Raw genomic sequence first — 21989 nt, 5'->3', positions numbered from 1 at the left:
ACTTCATATCAATACATCTGACTTTATAGCAATACATTGTAACTTCATATCAATACATCTGACTTCATATCAATACACCTAACTTCATATCAATACATCTGACTTCATATCAATACACATGACTTCATATCAATACACCTGACTTCATATCAATACATCTGACTTCATATCAATACATCTGACTTCATATCAATACATCTGACTTCATATCAATACATCTGACTTCATATCAATACATCTGACTTCATATCAATACATCTGACTTCATATCAATACATATGACTTCATATCAATACATATGACTTTATATCAATACATATGACTTCATATCAATACATCTGACTTTATATCAATACATCTGACTTTATATCAATACATCTGACTTTATATCAATACATCTGACTTTATATCAATACATCTGACTTCATATCAATACATCTGACTTTATATCAATACATCTGACTTCATATCAATACATCTGACTTCATATCAATACATCTGACTTCATATCAATACATCTGACTTCATATCAATACATCTGACTTCATATCAATACATCTGACTTTATAGCAATACATTGTAACTTTATAGCAATACATTGTAACTTCATATCAATACATCTGACTTTATATCAATACATCTGACTTCATATCAATACATCTGACTTCATATCAATACATCTGACCTCATATTAATATATCTGACTTCATATCAATACATCTGACTTTATAGCAAAACATTGTAACTTTATGTCAATACATTGTAACTTTATGTCAATACATTGTAACTTTATGTCAATAAATTGTAACTTTATATCGACACATCGTAACTTTATAGCAATACATCCTGACTTTATATCAATACATTGTTACTTCATATCAAAACATTGTAACTTGAAATCAATACATCCTGACTTTATATCTACCTACCCCTTGACTTATTCCCCCAAAAATTGTGTTACAGTCTGAATTCAAATTTGATGTTTTACTCACCCATCTACACACAATACCCCAAAATGACAAAGTGAAAATATTTTTTCAAATGTATTGAAAATCAAATACAGAAATATCTAATTTACATAAGAACTCACACCCCTGAGTCAATACATCACCTTTGGCAGCGATAACAGCTCTGAGTCTTTCTGGCTAAGTCTCTAAGAGATTTGCACACCAGATTTGTACAATATTTGCACATTATTCTTTAAAAAAAATCTCTGTCAAGTTGGTTGTTGATCATTGCTAGACAACCATTTTCATGTCTTGCCATTGATTTCCATGCCGATTTAAGTCAAAACTGTAACTAGGCCACTTAGGAACATTCACGTTGTCTTGATAAGCAACTCCAGTGTAGATTTGACCTTGTGTTTTAGGCTATTGTCCTGCTGAAAGGTGAATTGGTCTCCCATTGTCTGTTGGAAAGCAGACTGAACATAGCTTTCCTCTAGGATTTTGGCTGTGGTTAGCTCTATAACATACATTTTTATCCTAAAAAACTCCCTAGTCCTTGCCGATGACAAGCATACCCATAACATAATGCAGCCACCACCGTGCTTGAAAATATGAAGAATGGTACTGAGTGATGTGTTGTGTTGGATTTGCCCCAAACATAACACTTTGTATTCAGGACATTTGCCTTACAGCAAACAGGATGCATGTTTAGGAATATTTGTATTCTGTACAGCCTTCCTTCTTTTCACTTTGTCATTTAGGTTTGTTTTGTGGAGTAGCTACAATGTTGTTGATCCATCCTGAGTTTTCTCCTATCACAGCCGTTAAACTCTTTAACTGTTTTAAAGTCACCATTGTCCTCATGGTGAAATCCCTAAGCGGTTTCCTTCCTCTCCGACAACAAAGATATATGAAGGACGCCTGTATCTTTGTAGTGACTGGGTGTATCGATATACCATCCAAAGTGTAATTAATAACTTCATCATGCTCAATGGGATATACAATGTATTTTTTTTACCAATAGGTTCCGTTCTTTGCTAAGCATATGAAAACCTCATTGGTTTCTGTGGTTGAATCTGTGTTCGAAATTCACTGCTCGACTGAGGGACCTTACAGATAATTGTATGTGTGGGGCACAGAGATGAGGTAGTCGTTCAAAAATCATGTTAAACACTAGTATTGCACACAGAGTGAGTTCATGCAACTTATCATGTGACTTGTTAAGCACATGTTTACTCCTTTAGGCTGGCCATAATAAAGGGGTTGACTCAAGACATTTCAGCTTTTCCTTTTTATTTAATTTATTACTTTTTCAAAAATGTTCTCCCCAATTTCATGATATCCAATTATGATCTTATCTCATCGCTGCAACTCCCCAACGGGCTCAGGAGAGGCGAAAGTCAAGTCATACGTCCTCTGAAACACGACCCGCCAAACCGCGCTTCTTAACACCAGCCAGCTTAACCCGGAAGCCAGCGGCAACAATGTGTCGGAGGAAACACCGTTCAACTGATGACCAAAATCAGCCTCCAGAGGCCCGGCCCGCCACAAGGAGTCGCTAGAGCGCGATGAGCCAAGTAAAGCCCCCCTGGCCAAACCCGGACGATGCTGGGCCAATTGTGCACCACCCTATGGGACTCCCTGTCAAGGCCAGTTGTGACACAGCCTGGGAACGAATCCAGGTCTGTAGTGACGCCTCAAGCACAGCAGTGCCTTAGACCGCTGCGCCACTCAAGAGGCCCTCTGCTTTTCATTTGTAATTAATATTTAAAAATGTCTAAAATCAAAATTCCACTTTGACATTATAGGGTATTGTGTGTAGGCCAGTGACACAAAATCTCAATTGAATCCATTTTAAATTCAGCCTGTAACACAACAACATGTATAAAAAGTCCATACTTTCTGAAGGTATATTTCCAGACAGTAAAGACACAGGGCAGCGCCAGAGGTAAAGTGATACGTGTTCCATCTGTGTGATCAGGCTGAGAGACCAACACAAAGAGCTACAGTTGTCTGCCCCCCTTGGGATTCACACAGACAAGACGATCAGCACTTAGCAAACCAAACGTATAATTACCAGAGAGACCGGAGAGACTGGGGAGAGGGGGGGAGGGCAATAGGACACACAGAGAGAGAGGGAGGGAGAGATATCTACTTCACTTGCTTTGGCAATGTTAACATTTGTTTCCTATGCCAATGAAGCCCTTGAATTGAATTGAATATAGAGAGATGTGTTGCTGTCCTCATTAACCCTTGTCGTCCTGCCCCATAAAATCAACTCTACTGGTGAGATCTACTGGACTGGGGAGATCTGATATGATGATGCTCATAGGGGGAAAGTACTGATGCTTTCATCTCCAATTTCCTCTCTTTTTGTCTCTCTGCCCTCCTTTTGTTTTGTTCTCTATCTCATCTTCTGTTTTACCACACAAACCATCCTCAAGCGAGGTTGAAATCAAACAGCTCTGTTATTTCACTCCCAGAGAGCATTATCTAAACCCACAGTTTGAAGTCAAATGAAATTGACATCATGTCAACAAGGTAACCCCACTCCCCCATCTGACTAACTTTACTGTTAATAAAGGCTTGTTCTGTTTAAATTAAATTAAATTAAATTAAGCTTTTCTACCTGTAAGCATCAGACATTTCATTCTGGTGTTATTTTCTTGGTGGTAAATGCTGCTATATTTATAAGTACTATTATTCTCTGCGTTTTCGGTCCGTATCCTAGCAACAGGTCTGCATTCCTGTTGGAGGCTGAGACTGTGTGTGGCGCTGGTCATCATTATACCAGCTAATAACCTTAATGGGGACCTGACTACATCCACTAAGTGTCTAGAGGACAGGCACGACTACACACCACTAGACGCTCCTCTACACTATACATTGCTCTACACTAGACACTCCTGTACAGTAGACACTTCTCTACACTATACACTTCTCTACACTAGACACTCCTCTACACTTGACAGTCCTCTACACTCCTTGACACTAGACACTCCTCTGCACTAGACACTCCTCTACACTAGACACTTCTGCTCAACCTGACCAGTGGTGTGTGGTGAGGAATTATTGGCCCAGGGAAATAATTATAGAAAATTGACAATAGAGAAAGAAAAAAAAGCTTTTAAACAGGAAAGAAAAGGACAGTTAAAGGATGGTAGGGTGAGACAGAGTGCAGAATGTACAAATAAAGGAGAAAGGAAGAGGAGAGTAGGATGGGAGGAAGATTTGCCCTGGACTTTAGGGTCTGAGAGAGCAAGGTGTGTGTGTGTGTTTATGGAAATCATTGCCTTAAGCATGCTGGATCATCCTGTCATGATGCTCCTTTCATCTTACTGTGCACCCTAGTATCTGTGTCAGAGAGAGAGAGAGAGAGAGAGAGAGAGAGAGAGAGAGAGAGAGAGAGAGAGAGAGAGAGAGAGAGAGACGAGAGAGAGAGAGAGAGAGAGAGAGAGAGAGAGAGAGAGAGAGAGAGAGAGAGAGAGAGAGAGAGAGAGAGAGAGAGAGAGAGAGAGAGAGAGAGAGAGAGAGAGAGAGACTATATTATCCTGGAATATACAAGGTCTGAGGTCATCTGACTTTGGCCTAAAGAGCAGTAACCCAGACTTCATCAAAGAAGTTGGAAATACAGACATTGTCATCCTACAAGAAACATAGTATAAAGGAGATGGACCCACTGGTTGCCTTCTAGGTTACAGAAAGCTGGTAGTCCCATCCACCAAACTACCAGGTGTGAAACAGGGAAGAGACTCAGGGGGTAGGCTAATTTGGTATAGAGCAGACATAACCCACTCTATTAAATTAGTCAAAACAGGAACATTTTATATCTGGCTAGAAATTCAAAAGGAAACGATCTCAACAGAGAAAAATGTCCTCATGTCTGCTACCTAAATCCCCCCAATAGAATCCCCATACTTTAACGATGACAGCTTCTCCATCCTAGAGGGGGAGATCAACATTTTCCAGGCCCAGAGACATGTATTAGTCTGTGGAGACCTAAATGCCAGAACTGCACAAGAACCTGACACCCTCAGCACACAGGAGGTCAAACACCAACCTGGAGGTGACAGCATTCCCTCCCCCATATGCCCCCCTAGACACAACTACGACAACATAACCAACAAAAACGGGTCACAACTCCTTCATCTCTCTCGGATGCTGGGTATATACATAGTTAATGGTAGGCTTCGAGGGGACTCCTACAGTGGGTACACCTATAGCTCATCTCTTGGCAGTAGTACTGTAAAATACTTTATCACTGACCTCAACCCAGAGTCTCTTAGAAAGTTCACAGTCAGTCCACTGACACCCCTATCAGATCACAGAAATGTTTTGAGAGGGGGGGGGGGGGGTCTCAGATGGTTGAGGGGCAGCTCTTGGGGAGCTGTGCGGGGTGATCTTAGAGGGCTGGTGGCCTGGCAGGAGCTTGGGCCAGCGGCTGATGGATCGCTGGTTCGGGCCCCCGTTTTTGACCTTGTGGGAGATCTGTCGATGTGCCCTTGAGCAGGGAGTTGACCCTGGTTGCTTCTGTGTGTCGCTCTGATGGGAGTCTGTTAGATGACTAATATGATGTAGTTGTTGAGCGGCTTCACTGCAAGTATATTGCATTTTTTAAATATTCAATACATTTAAAAAAAAATCTAAAATAAAGATCACAGAAAAATCACGCTCTACTTGAACAGAGTTATACTCAATCATGAGGCATCAAAGCCAAAGAAACTGAATAATATTAAGTAACGCTATAGATGGAAGGAAAAAAGTGTGGAAATCTACCAAAAATCAATTAGGAAACAACAAATTCAATCCCTTCTAGACAATTTCCTGGACAAAAGGTTTCACTGTAAGGTGTAAACTTGGCAGCAGAAAGCCTAAACAGTATATTTGACCTATCAGCTTCCCTATCAAATCTAACAATTTCAAGCAGACAACCTAAGAAAATTAACAACAATGACAAATGGTTTGATGAAGAATGCAAAAACCTAAGAAAGAAATTGAGAAACCTATCCAACCAAAAACCCTGAAAATCTGAGGCTACACCTTCACTATGGTGAATTACTAAAACAATACAGAAATACTCGAAGGAAAAAGAAGGATCTGCACATCCGAAATCAGCTCAATGTAATTGAAGAATCCATAGAATCTAACCACTTCTGGGAAAATTGGAAAACTCTAAACAAACAACAGCACAAAGAGATATCTATTCAAAATGGAAATGTATGGATAAACCACCTCTCCAATATTTTTGTATCTATGACAAATAACAAACAGCAAACACATATACATGATGAAATATAAATCTTAGAATCAACTATTAACCTCTAATTCCTCCCAAACCCGGATCCGGGAGCACCCCCCACAGTAAAAAAGCTGACTAGCATAGCCTAGCATAGCGTCACAAGTAAATACTAGCATCTAAATATCATTAAATCACAAGTCCAAGACACCAGATGAAAGATACACATCTTGTGAATCCAGCCATCATTTCTGATTTTTAAAATGTTTTACAGGGAAGACACAATATGTAAATCTATTAGCTAACCACGTTAGCAAAAGACACCACTTTTTTTACTCCACCAGTTTTTTACTCCATCAGTAGCCATCACTAATTCGACCAAATAAAGATATAAATAGCCACTAACCAAGAAACAACTTCATAAGATGACAGTCTGATAACATATTTATTGTATAGCATATGTTTTTTTAGAAAAATGTGCATATTTCAGGTATAAATCACAGTTCTACATTGCAGCTGCAATCTGAAATAGTGCCGAAGCTGCCAGAATAATTACAGAGACCAACGTCAAATACCTAATTACTCATCTTAAAACATTTCTGAAAAATACACAGCGTACAGCAAATGAAAGCCCAACATCTTGTGAATCCAGCCAATATGTCAGATTTTTTAAGTGTTTTACAGCGAAAACACAATATAGCATTATATTAGCTTAGCACAATAGCCAGAAACACAAGCAATTTACCAGCAGCACAGGTTAGCGATCGTAACAATACAGCAAAAGATATATAATTTTGGACTAACCTTGATATACTTCGTCAGATGACAGTCCTGTAACATCATATTACACAATGCATATAGGTTTTGTTCGAAAATGTGCATATTTAGCAGCACAAATACAATGTGATCAGTGGCAACAGGTCATGCATTCTGGCCGGCGCCATCTTGGAAAGGCACCTAAGTTTACGACTATTTATCGATTAGATTGACTAAAAAATACAGGTTGGACAGCAAATGAAAGATGCATTAGTTATTAATGCAACCGCTGAGTTAGATTTTTAAAATTAACGTTACTAGACATACAGTGTGCGTTACAGCCAGACTAGTGCCGCAATAACGGCGGACAAATGCGTTTACATTTTTCCACATAAATACGGAATAACATCATAAATAGTTCTTACTTTTGGACGAGCTTCCATCAGAATCTTGGGCAAGGTGTCCTTTGTCCAAAAGAATCGTTGCTTGGTTGTAAAACGTCGTCTTCAACTTCGGAATTAGCCACTAACAATAGCTATGTGGCCACAACATTCCCAAATCCCCAAAACGCAATACTAAGGAAATTCCGAAAATAGCAATATACTCGCATAAACTGATATAACTCGGTTTAAAATAACTTCGTTATGATGTTTCTAACACCTATATCGAATTAAATTACAGACGGATATAGCTAAGGCCGATAACTGAGCGTTTCAAAATGCCATCTTGAGGTCTTGCTTTGCGCAATGACGAACGACGAAAAGTTTTCAGACCTTCGCAGTTCCTGTCATGGATTTCGCTGCAGAAAGAGTTCTGGTTCACCCACAGACATAATTCAAACGGTTTTAGAAATTACCTGACCTGGAGGAAAATCAGAGACCAACCCCTGACCTGGAGGAAAATCAGAGACCAACCCCTGACCTGGAGGAAGATCAGAGACCAACCCCTGACCTGGAGGAGAATCAGAGACCAACCCCTGACCTGGAGGAAAATCAGAGACCAACCCCTGACCTGGAGGAAAATCAGAGACCAACCCCTGACCTGGAGGAAAATCAGAGATCTTGAGGTCATTATTGCAAATGAGAATGGGCTCTTAATTAACTTACCTGGTTAAAAGGTTAAAGAACATGTAATTAACTGTAATCTACTCCCACTGTGCTGAATGATAAGCAAAAACCAAATCATTATCATACACATGTCTAATCATATGGCTTGATGATAAATTCTTCACATGATCTGAAGAAAGGGATTGAAAGGAGGAGGGGGTAGAATGTGTGTTGGCAGTCGACACAGATCTGACACACTACACCCTCTCACAATATCTTCCAACTCTCTTTTTCATCTTACAATTTCTCATTCTCTCCATCATTCTCTCTACCCATAGCACCCTCTCTCTTTTCTAACAGTGCTCTAAATTCATACATGATTCATACATGTGTGACAACATGTGAAGCTCAGAGGTGATGCATTGTTCTGAGGCCGATGAAAACAGATGCTGCTTTATTTCAACACATCCTGACTTTATATCAATATATTGTAACTTTGTATCGATACATCGTGACTTTATTTCAGTACATTGTGATTTTATATCAACACATTGTGACTTTATATCAATATACCCTGACTTCATATCAATACATCTGACTTCATATCAATACATCTGACTTCATATCAATACATCTGACTTCATATCAATACACCTGACTTCATATCAATACATCTGACTTCATATCAATACATCTGACTTCATATCAATACATCTGACTTTATAGCAATACATTGTAACTTCATATCAATACATCTGACTTCATATCAATACACCTAACTTCATATCAATACATCTGACTTCATATCAATACACCTGACTTCATATCAATACACCTGACTTCATATCAATACATCTGACTTCATATCAATACATCTGACTTCATATCAATACATCTGACTTCATATCAATACATCTGACTTCATATCAATACATCTGACTTCATATCATTACATCTGACTTCATATCAATACATATGACTTCATATCAATACATATGACTTTATATCAATACATATGACTTCATATCAATACATCTGACTTTATATCAATACATCTGACTTTATATCAATACATCTGACTTTATATCAATACATCTGACTTTATATCAATACATCTGACTTCATATCAATACATCTGACTTTATATCAATACATCTGACTTCATATCAATACATCTGACTTCATATCAATACATCTGACTTCATATCAATACATCTGACTTCTTATCAATACATCTGACTTTATAGCAATACATTGTAACTTTATAGCAATACATTGTAACTTCATATCAATACATCTGACTTTATATCAATACATCTGACTTCATATCAATACATCTGACTTCATATCAATACATCTGACCTCATATTAATATATCTGACTTCATATCAATACACCTGACTTCATATCAATACATCTGACTTCATATCAATACATCTGACTTCATATCAATACATCTGACTTTATAGCAATACATTGTAACTTCATATCAATACATCTGACTTCATATCAATACACCTAACTTCATATCAATACATCTGACTTCATATCAATACAACTGACTTCATATCAATACACCTGACTTCATATCAATACATCTGACTTCATATCAATACATCTGACTTCATATCAATACATCTGACTTCATATCAATACATCTGACTTCATATCAATACATCTGACTTCATATCAATACATCTGACTTCATATCAATACATATGACTTCATATCAATACATATGACTTTATATCAATACATATGACTTCATATCAATACATCTGACTTTATATCAATACATCTGACTTTATATCAATACATCTGACTTTATATCAATACATCTGACTTTATATCAATACATCTGACTTCATATCAATACATCTGACTTTATATCAATACATCTGACTTCATATCAATACATCTGACTTCATATCAATACATCTGACTTCATATCAATGCATCTGACTTCATATCAATACATCTGACTTCATATCAATACATCTGACTTTATAGCAATACATTGTAACTTTATAGCAATACATTGTAACTTCATATCAATACATCTGACTTTATATCAATACATCTGACTTCATATCAATACATCTGACTTCATATCAATACATCTGACCTCATATTAATATATCTGACTTCATATCAATACATCTGACTTTATAGCAAAACATTGTAACTTTATGTCAATACATTGTAACTTTATGTCAATACATTGTAACTTTATGTCAATAAATTGTAACTTTATATCGACACATCGTAACTTTATAGCAATACATCCTGACTTTATATCAATACATTGTTACTTCATATCAAAACATTGTAACTTGAAATCAATACATCCTGACTTTATATCTACCTACCCCTTGACTTATTCCCCCAAAAATTGTGTTACAGTCTGAATTCAAATTTGATGTTTTACTCACCCATCTACACACAATACCCCAAAATGACAAAGTGAAAATATTTTTTCAAATGTATTGAAAATCAAATACAGAAATATCTAATTTACATAAGAACTCACACCCCTGAGTCAATACATCACCTTTGGCAGCGATAACAGCTCTGAGTCTTTCTGGCTAAGTCTCTAAGAGATTTGCACACCAGATTTGTACAATATTTGCACATTATTCTTTAAAAAAAATCTCTGTCAAGTTGGTTGTTGATCATTGCTAGACAACCATTTTCATGTCTTGCCATTGATTTCCATGCCGATTTAAGTCAAAACTGTAACTAGGCCACTTAGGAACATTCACGTTGTCTTGATAAGCAACTCCAGTGTAGATTTGACCTTGTGTTTTAGGCTATTGTCCTGCTGAAAGGTGAATTGGTCTCCCATTGTCTGTTGGAAAGCAGACTGAACATAGCTTTCCTCTAGGATTTTGGCTGTGGTTAGCTCTATAACATACATTTTTATCCTAAAAAACTCCCTAGTCCTTGCCGATGACAAGCATACCCATAACATAATGCAGCCACCACCGTGCTTGAAAATATGAAGAATGGTACTGAGTGATGTGTTGTGTTGGATTTGCCCCAAACATAACACTTTGTATTCAGGACATTTGCCTTACAGCAAACAGGATGCATGTTTAGGAATATTTGTATTCTGTACAGCCTTCCTTCTTTTCACTTTGTCATTTAGGTTTGTTTTGTGGAGTAGCTACAATGTTGTTGATCCATCCTGAGTTTTCTCCTATCACAGCCGTTAAACTCTTTAACTGTTTTAAAGTCACCATTGTCCTCATGGTGAAATCCCTAAGCGGTTTCCTTCCTCTCCGACAACAAAGATATATGAAGGACGCCTGTATCTTTGTAGTGACTGGGTGTATCGATATACCATCCAAAGTGTAATTAATAACTTCATCATGCTCAATGGGATATACAATGTATTTTTTTTACCAATAGGTTCCGTTCTTTGCTAAGCATATGAAAACCTCATTGGTTTCTGTGGTTGAATCTGTGTTCGAAATTCACTGCTCGACTGAGGGACCTTACAGATAATTGTATGTGTGGGGCACAGAGATGAGGTAGTCGTTCAAAAATCATGTTAAACACTAGTATTGCACACAGAGTGAGTTCATGCAACTTATCATGTGACTTGTTAAGCACATGTTTACTCCTTTAGGCTGGCCATAATAAAGGGGTTGACTCAAGACATTTCAGCTTTTCCTTTTTATTTAATTTATTACTTTTTCAAAAATGTTCTCCCCAATTTCATGATATCCAATTATGATCTTATCTCATCGCTGCAACTCCCCAACGGGCTCAGGAGAGGCGAAAGTCAAGTCATACGTCCTCTGAAACACGACCCGCCAAACCGCGCTTCTTAACACCAGCCAGCTTAACCCGGAAGCCAGCGGCAACAATGTGTCGGAGGAAACACCGTTCAACTGATGACCAAAATCAGCCTCCAGAGGCCCGGCCCGCCACAAGGAGTCGCTAGAGCGCGATGAGCCAAGTAAAGCCCCCCTGGCCAAACCCGGACGATGCTGGGCCAATTGTGCACCACCCTATGGGACTCCCTGTCAAGGCCAGTTGTGACACAGCCTGGGAACGAATCCAGGTCTGTAGTGACGCCTCAAGCACAGCAGTGCCTTAGACCGCTGCGCCACTCAAGAGGCCCTCTGCTTTTCATTTGTAATTAATATTTAAAAATGTCTAAAATCAAAATTCCACTTTGACATTATAGGGTATTGTGTGTAGGCCAGTGACACAAAATCTCAATTGAATCCATTTTAAATTCAGCCTGTAACACAACAACATGTATAAAAAGTCCATACTTTCTGAAGGTATATTTCCAGACAGTAAAGACACAGGGCAGCGCCAGAGGTAAAGTGATACGTGTTCCATCTGTGTGATCAGGCTGAGAGACCAACACAAAGAGCTACAGTTGTCTGCCCCCCTTGGGATTCACACAGACAAGACGATCAGCACTTAGCAAACCAAACGTATAATTACCAGAGAGACCGGAGAGACTGGGGAGAGGGGGGGAGGGCAATAGGACACACAGAGAGAGAGGGAGGGAGAGATATCTACTTCACTTGCTTTGGCAATGTTAACATTTGTTTCCTATGCCAATGAAGCCCTTGAATTGAATTGAATATAGAGAGATGTGTTGCTGTCCTCATTAACCCTTGTCGTCCTGCCCCATAAAATCAACTCTACTGGTGAGATCTACTGGACTGGGGAGATCTGATATGATGATGCTCATAGGGGGAAAGTACTGATGCTTTCATCTCCAATTTCCTCTCTTTTTGTCTCTCTGCCCTCCTTTTGTTTTGTTCTCTATCTCATCTTCTGTTTTACCACACAAACCATCCTCAAGCGAGGTTGAAATCAAACAGCTCTGTTATTTCACTCCCAGAGAGCATTATCTAAACCCACAGTTTGAAGTCAAATGAAATTGACATCATGTCAACAAGGTAACCCCACTCCCCCATCTGACTAACTTTACTGTTAATAAAGGCTTGTTCTGTTTAAATTAAATTAAATTAAATTAAGCTTTTCTACCTGTAAGCATCAGACATTTCATTCTGGTGTTATTTTCTTGGTGGTAAATGCTGCTATATTTATAAGTACTATTATTCTCTGCGTTTTCGGTCCGTATCCTAGCAACAGGTCTGCATTCCTGTTGGAGGCTGAGACTGTGTGTGGCGCTGGTCATCATTATACCAGCTAATAACCTTAATGGGGACCTGACTACATCCACTAAGTGTCTAGAGGACAGGCACGACTACACACCACTAGACGCTCCTCTACACTATACATTGCTCTACACTAGACACTCCTGTACAGTAGACACTTCTCTACACTATACACTTCTCTACACTAGACACTCCTCTACACTTGACAGTCCTCTACACTCCTTGACACTAGACACTCCTCTGCACTAGACACTCCTCTACACTAGACACTTCTGCTCAACCTGACCAGTGGTGTGTGGTGAGGAATTATTGGCCCAGGGAAATAATTATAGAAAATTGACAATAGAGAAAGAAAAAAAAGCTTTTAAACAGGAAAGAAAAGGACAGTTAAAGGATGGTAGGGTGAGACAGAGTGCAGAATGTACAAATAAAGGAGAAAGGAAGAGGAGAGTAGGATGGGAGGAAGATTTGCCCTGGACTTTAGGGTCTGAGAGAGCAAGGTGTGTGTGTGTGTTTATGGAAATCATTGCCTTAAGCATGCTGGATCATCCTGTCATGATGCTCCTTTCATCTTACTGTGCACCCTAGTATCTGTGTCAGAGAGAGAGAGAGAGAGAGAGAGAGAGAGAGAGAGAGAGAGAGAGAGAGAGAGAGAGAGAGAGAGAGAGAGAGAGAGAGAGAGAGAGAGAGAGAGAGAGAGAGAGAGAGAGAGAGAGAGAGAGAGACTATATTATCCTGGAATATACAAGGTCTGAGGTCATCTGACTTTGGCCTAAAGAGCAGTAACCCAGACTTCATCAAAGAAGTTGGAAATACAGACATTGTCATCCTACAAGAAACATAGTATAAAGGAGATGGACCCACTGGTTGCCTTCTAGGTTACAGAAAGCTGGTAGTCCCATCCACCAAACTACCAGGTGTGAAACAGGGAAGAGACTCAGGGGGTAGGCTAATTTGGTATAGAGCAGACATAACCCACTCTATTAAATTAGTCAAAACAGGAACATTTTATATCTGGCTAGAAATTCAAAAGGAAACGATCTCAACAGAGAAAAATGTCCTCATGTCTGCTACCTAAATCCCCCCAATAGAATCCCCATACTTTAACGATGACAGCTTCTCCATCCTAGAGGGGGAGATCAACATTTTCCAGGCCCAGAGACATGTATTAGTCTGTGGAGACCTAAATGCCAGAACTGCACAAGAACCTGACACCCTCAGCACACAGGAGGTCAAACACCAACCTGGAGGTGACAGCATTCCCTCCCCCATATGCCCCCCTAGACACAACTACGACAACATAACCAACAAAAACGGGTCACAACTCCTTCATCTCTCTCGGATGCTGGGTATATACATAGTTAATGGTAGGCTTCGAGGGGACTCCTACAGTGGGTACACCTATAGCTCATCTCTTGGCAGTAGTACTGTAAAATACTTTATCACTGACCTCAACCCAGAGTCTCTTAGAAAGTTCACAGTCAGTCCACTGACACCCCTATCAGATCACAGAAATGTTTTGAGAGGGGGGGGGGGGGGTCTCAGATGGTTGAGGGGCAGCTCTTGGGGAGCTGTGCGGGGTGATCTTAGAGGGCTGGTGGCCTGGCAGGAGCTTGGGCCAGCGGCTGATGGATCGCTGGTTCGGGCCCCCGTTTTTGACCTTGTGGGAGATCTGTCGATGTGCCCTTGAGCAGGGAGTTGACCCTGGTTGCTTCTGTGTGTCGCTCTGATGGGAGTCTGTTAGATGACTAATATGATGTAGTTGTTGAGCGGCTTCACTGCAAGTATATTGCATTTTTTAAATATTCAATACATTTAAAAAAAAATCTAAAATAAAGATCACAGAAAAATCACGCTCTACTTGAACAGAGTTATACTCAATCATGAGGCATCAAAGCCAAAGAAACTGAATAATATTAAGTAACGCTATAGATGGAAGGAAAAAAGTGTGGAAATCTACCAAAAATCAATTAGGAAACAACAAATTCAATCCCTTCTAGACAATTTCCTGGACAAAAGGTTTCACTGTAAGGTGTAAACTTGGCAGCAGAAAGCCTAAACAGTATATTTGACCTATCAGCTTCCCTATCAAATCTAACAATTTCAAGCAGACAACCTAAGAAAATTAACAACAATGACAAATGGTTTGATGAAGAATGCAAAAACCTAAGAAAGAAATTGAGAAACCTATCCAACCAAAAACCCTGAAAATCTGAGGCTACACCTTCACTATGGTGAATTACTAAAACAATACAGAAATACTCGAAGGAAAAAGAAGGATCTGCACATCCGAAATCAGCTCAATGTAATTGAAGAATCCATAGAATCTAACCACTTCTGGGAAAATTGGAAAACTCTAAACAAACAACAGCACAAAGAGATATCTATTCAAAATGGAAATGTATGGATAAACCACCTCTCCAATATTTTTGTATCTATGACAAATAACAAACAGCAAACACATATACATGATGAAATATAAATCTTAGAATCAACTATTAACCTCTAATTCCTCCCAAACCCGGATCCGGGAGCACCCCCCACAGTAAAAAAGCTGACTAGCATAGCCTAGCATAGCGTCACAAGTAAATACTAGCATCTAAATATCATTAAATCACAAGTCCAAGACACCAGATGAAAGATACACATCTTGTGAATCCAGCCATCATTTCTGATTTTTAAAATGTTTTACAGGGAAGACACAATATGTAAATCTATTAGCTAACCACGTTAGCAAAAGACACCACTTTTTTTACTCCACCAGTTTTTTACTCCATCAGTAGCCATCACTAATTCGACCAAATAAAGATATAAATAGCCACTAACCAAGAAACAACTTCATAAGATGACAGTCTGATAACATATTTATTGTATAGCATATGTTTTTTTAGAAAAATGTGCATATTTCAGGTATAAATCACAGTTCTACATTGCAGCTGCAATCTGAAATAGTGCCGAAGCTGCCAGAATAATTACAGAGACCAACGTCAAATACCTAATTACTCATCTTAAAACATTTCTGAAAAATACACAGCGTACAGCAAATGAAAGCCCAACATCTTGTGAATCCAGCCAATATGTCAGATTTTTTAAGTGTTTTACAGCGAAAACACAATATAGCATTATATTAGCTTAGCACAATAGCCAGAAACACAAGCAATTTACCAGCAGCACAGGTTAGCGATCGTAACAATACAGCAAAAGATATATAATTTTGGACTAACCTTGATATACTTCGTCAGATGACAGTCCTGTAACATCATATTACACAATGCATATAGGTTTTGTTCGAAAATGTGCATATTTAGCAGCACAAATACAATGTGATCAGTGGCAACAGGTCATGCATTCTGGCCGGCGCCATCTTGGAAAGGCACCTAAGTTTACGACTATTTATCGATTAGATTGACTAAAAAATACAGGTTGGACAGCAAATGAAAGATGCATTAGTTATTAATGCAACCGCTGAGTTAGATTTTTAAAATTAACGTTACTAGACATACAGTGTGCGTTACAGCCAGACTAGTGCCGCAATAACGGCGGACAAATGCGTTTACATTTTTCCACATAAATACGGAATAACATCATAAATAGTTCTTACTTTTGGACGAGCTTCCATCAGAATCTTGGGCAAGGTGTCCTTTGTCCAAAAGAATCGTTGCTTGGTTGTAAAACGTCGTCTTCAACTTCGGAATTAGCCACTAACAATAGCTATGTGGCCACAACATTCCCAAATCCCCAAAACGCAATACTAAGGAAATTCCGAAAATAGCAATATACTCGCATAAACTGATATAACTCGGTTTAAAATAACTTCGTTATGATGTTTCTAACACCTATATCGAATTAAATTACAGACGGATATAGCTAAGGCCGATAACTGAGCGTTTCAAAATGCCATCTTGAGGTCTTGCTTTGCGCAATGACGAACGACGAAAAGTTTTCAGACCTTCGCAGTTCCTGTCATGGATTTCGCTGCAGAAAGAGTTCTGGTTCACCCACAGACATAATTCAAACGGTTTTAGAAATTAGAGATTGTTTTCTATCCAATAGTAATAATAATATGCATATTGTACGAGCAAGAATTGAGTACGAGGCAGTTTAATTTGGGAGCGATAAATGTCCAAGTTGAAACAGCACCCCCTGTAGTGTCAAGAGGTTTTAAAGACGACCAGAACCCCTGGATTCTCCAATTACATTGAATGAACTACAGGACAAAATACAAACCCTCCAACCCGAAAAGGCCTGTGGGGTTGATGGTATCCTCAATGAAATAATAAAATATATACAGACCACAAATTAAACTGGCTATACTTAAACTCTTTAACATCATCCTCAGCTCTGGCATCTTCCCCAATATTTGGAACCAAGGACTGACCACCCCAATCTACAAAAGTGGAGACAAATTTGACCCTAATAACTACCGTGGGATATACGTCAACAGCAACCTTGAGAAAATCCTCTGCAATATCAGCAGACTCGTACAGTTCCTCAGTAGAAACAATGTACTGAGCAAATGTCAAATTGGCTTTCTACCAAATTACTGTACGACAGACCACGTATTCACCCTGCACACCCTTATTGACAAACAAACAAACCAAAACAAAGGCAAAGTTTTCTAATGCTTTGTTGATTTCAAAAAAGCTTTCGACTCAATTTGGCATAAGGGCCTGCTATACAAATTGATGTAAAGTGGTGTTGGAGGAAAAAATACATTATAAAATCCATGTACACAAACAACAAGTGTGCGGTTCAAATTGGCAAGAAACACACACATTTCTTCCACAGGGCCGGGGGGTGAGACAGGGATGCAGCTTAAGCCCCACCCTCTTTAACATATATACAGTGGGGAGAACAAGTATTTGATACACTGCCGATATTGCAGGTTTTCCTACTTACAAAGCATGTAGAGGTCTGTAATTTTTATCATAGGTACACTTCAACTGTGAGAGACGGAATCTAAAACAAAAATCCAGAAAATCACATTGTATGATTTTTAAGTAATTAATTTGCATTTTATTGCATGACATAAGTATTTGATCACCTACCAACCAGTAAGAATTCCGGCTCTCACAGACCTGTTAGTTTTTCTTTAAGAAGCCCTCCTGTTCTCCACTCATTACCTGTATTAACTGCACCTGTTTGAACTCGTTACCTGTATAAAAGACACCTGTCCACAACCTCAATCAAACAGACTCCAACCTCTCCACAATGGCCAAGACCAGAGAGCTGTGTAAGGATATCAGGGTTAAATTGTAGACCTGCACAAGGCTGGGATGGGCTACAGGACAATAGGCAAGCAGCTTGGTGAGAAGGCAACAACTGTTGGCGCAATTATTAGAAAATGGAAGAAGTTCAAGATGATGGTCAATCACCCTCGGTCTGGGGCTCCATGCAAGATCTCACCTCGTGGGGCATCAATGATCATGAGGAAGGTGAGGGATCAGCCAGAACTACACGGCAGGACCTGGTCAATGACCTGAAGAGAGCTGGGACCACAGTCTCAAAGAAAACCATTAGTAACACACTACGCCGTCATGGATTAAAATCCTGCAGCGCACGCAAGGTCCCCCTGCTCAAGCCAGCGCATGTCCAGGCCCGTCTGAAGTTTGCCAATGACCATCTGGATGATCCAGAGGAGGAATGGGAGAAGGTCATGTGGTCTGTTGAGACAAAAATAGAGCTTTTTGGTCTAAACTCCACTCGCCGTGTTTGGAGGAAGAAGAAGGATGAGTACAACCCCAAGATCACCATCCCAACCGTGAAGCATGGAGGTGGAAACATCATTCTTTGGGGATGCTTTTCTGTAAAGGGGACAGGACGACTGCACCGTATTGAGGGGAGGATGGATGGGGCCATGTATCGCGAGATCTTGGCCAACAACCTCCTTCCCTCAGTAAGAGCATTGAAGATGGGTCGTGGCTGGGTCTTCCAGCATGACAACGACCCGAAACACACAGCCAGGGCAACTAAGGAGTGGCTCCATAAGAAGCATCTCAAGGTCCTGGAGTGGCCTAGCCAGTCTCCAGACCTGAACCCAATAGAAAATCTTTGGAGGGAGCTGAAAGTCCGTGATGCCCAGCGACAGCCCCGAAACCTGAAGGATCTGGAGAAGGTCTGTATGGAGGAGTGGGCCAAAATCCCTGCTGCAGTGTGTGCAAACCTGGTCAAGAACTACAGGAAACGTATGATCTCTGTAATTGCAAACAAAGGTTTCTGTACCAAATATTAAGTTCTGCTTTTCTGATGTATCAAATACTTATGTCATGCAATAAAATGCAAATTAATTACTTAAAAATCATACAATGTGATTTTCTGGATTTTTGTTTTAGATTCCGTCTCTCACAGTTGAAGTGTACCTATGATAAAAATTACAGACCTCTACATGCTTTGTAAGTAAGAAAACCTGCAAAATCGGCAGTGTATCAAATACTTGTTCTCCCCACTGTATCAAGAAATTGGCGAGGTCACTAGAACGGTCTGCAGCACCCGGCCTCACCCTACTAGAATCTGAAGTCAAACTGTTTGCTGATGGTCTGGTGCTTCTCTCCCCAACCAAGGAGGGCCTACAGCAGAACCTAGATCTTCAGCACAAATTCTGTCAGGCCTGGGCCCTGACAGTAAATCTCAGTAAGACAAAAGTAATGGTGTTCCAAAAAAGGACCAGTTGGCCGGTACCACAAATACAAATTCCACATAGACACCGTTGCCCTAGAGCAGGGGTTCCAAAACTGGGGAACGTGCATTCCCCCAGGGGTACGTGCAATGCCGTCGGGGGTACGCCAAATAAAAACGTGATTCACTTTTTTTTTTTTATTACAAATTATTTTTCTTCATCTTTTCAAACAGTCCATTTTTATTTTCCAACGGGTCTATACATCTGGAAGAGTTTTTTTCTCGCCTGAGTAGCCTCGTTTCACTGCCAAAAATACAATTAAAACATCTAGTGTTCAGCGAAATAACAACACAATGTCAAATACAGGTAGCCTAGTCAAATAATTAATATTCAATCACATTAACCGTTACTCTCTCGCGGGAATTCTACTAACGGTTCGTAATTAGCCAAACGTAGCTGCTGCTCATTCTGTTTGCTCGAAAATTGATAAATGGTTTTAAAAAAAGTAAGGCCCGCATCCATAGAGACACATACCACCTCTACTGGTAGTACTGCTACTGCCAGCAGTACTAGACCTGCACTTATTGACGACACAAGTTGTTCTGCTTTCACGAGCACAACCAATGGTAGCATCAGTAATTCTACATTTGTTGCTAGCCCAGCTAGCATGGACACTGACAGTTGTGAATCTGATGCAGCCGAAGAGAGCTACTGCCCCCTTACCCGGGAAAGCACCGAACAACAGACAGGGACATTGGACCATCGAAGAGGCGCAAATATGATGAGAACTACATTGATTTGGAGCTCACTTATATTGGGAGTAGTGCCTTTCTTTAGCCACAGTGTGTTATATGTGTAAAAGTACTAGGAGTTTAATTTTTTTGAATTAAGAAGACTTTTGATTAGTAAGACATGTATAAAAGCAACAGATACCAGTAATAAGAAGGGGCTAGAAGTGTCTTATATGGTGAGCTACTGAGTGGCTAGGGCAGGCAAGCCCCATACTATTGTGGAGGACTTAATTCTTCCTGACGAGTCAATTAAGGAAGACATCCTCTTCTGCAAAACACTGGAAACCAGGACAACAGGAGAGGATATTTTTAAAGTACTGTACAGCTTTGTGACATCAAATGGACTTTGGTGGTGAAGATGTGTTGGTATCTGCACTGATGGCGCAAAAGCCATGACAGGGAGACATAGTGGAGTGGTAACGCGCGTGCAAGCAGTTGCTCCCGACGCCACTTGGGTACACTGCAGCATCCACCGAGAGGCTCTTGCTGCCAAGGGAATGTCTGACAGCTTGAAATACGATTTGGACACTACAGTGAAAATGGTTAACTTTGTTAAAGCAAGGCCCCTGAACTCTCGTGTATTTTCTGCACTATGCAATGATATGGGCAGCGACCATGTAACGCTTTTACAACATACAGAAGTGCGCTGGTTATCAAGGGGTATTGACACATTTTTTTAAATTGAGAGACAAGCTTAAAGTTTTCTTTACCGACCATAATTTACACTTGCCTGACCGCTTGCATGATGATGAGTTTCTCCCACGACTGGCCTATCTGGGTGATGTTTTTTCTCGCCTGAATGATATGATTCTAGGATTACAGAGACTCTGCAACTATATTCAATATTCTGGACATAATTGTGGCTATGATTAACAAGTTGGAGCTATTCTCTGTCTGCATTAACAAGGACATCACACAGGTCTTTTCATCATTGTATGATCTTTTGTCTGCAAATGAACTCAAGCTTACAGATAATGTCAAATGTGATATAGCAAAGCACCTGAGTGAGTTGGGTGCTCAATTACGCAGGTACTTTCCCGAAATGGATGACACAAAAAACTGAATTCGTTATCCCTTTCATGCCCTGCCTCCAGTCCACTTACCGATATCTGAACAAGAGAGCCTCATCGAAATTGCCACAAGCGGTTCTGTGAAAATTGAATTTAATCAGAAGTCACTGCCAGATTTCTGGATTGGGCTGCGCTCAGAGTATCCTGCCTTGGCAAATCGCCCTGTTAAGACACTGAAGCCCTTTGCAACCACGCACCTATGAGAGAGTGGATTCTCGGCCCTCACTTGCATGAAAACTAAATACAGGCAAAGACTGTGAGTGGAACATTATTTAAGACTGAGACTCTCTCCAATACAACCCAACATTGCAGAGTTATGTGCGTCCTTTTAAGCACACCCTTCTCATTAACCTGTGGTGAGCTATTCACAATTTTCG

Source organism: Salvelinus alpinus, chromosome 7 (genome assembly GCF_045679555.1).
Source record: "Salvelinus alpinus chromosome 7, SLU_Salpinus.1, whole genome shotgun sequence".
Lineage (NCBI taxonomy): Eukaryota > Metazoa > Chordata > Actinopteri > Salmoniformes > Salmonidae > Salvelinus > Salvelinus alpinus.
This window is presented reverse-complemented; position numbering follows the sequence as displayed.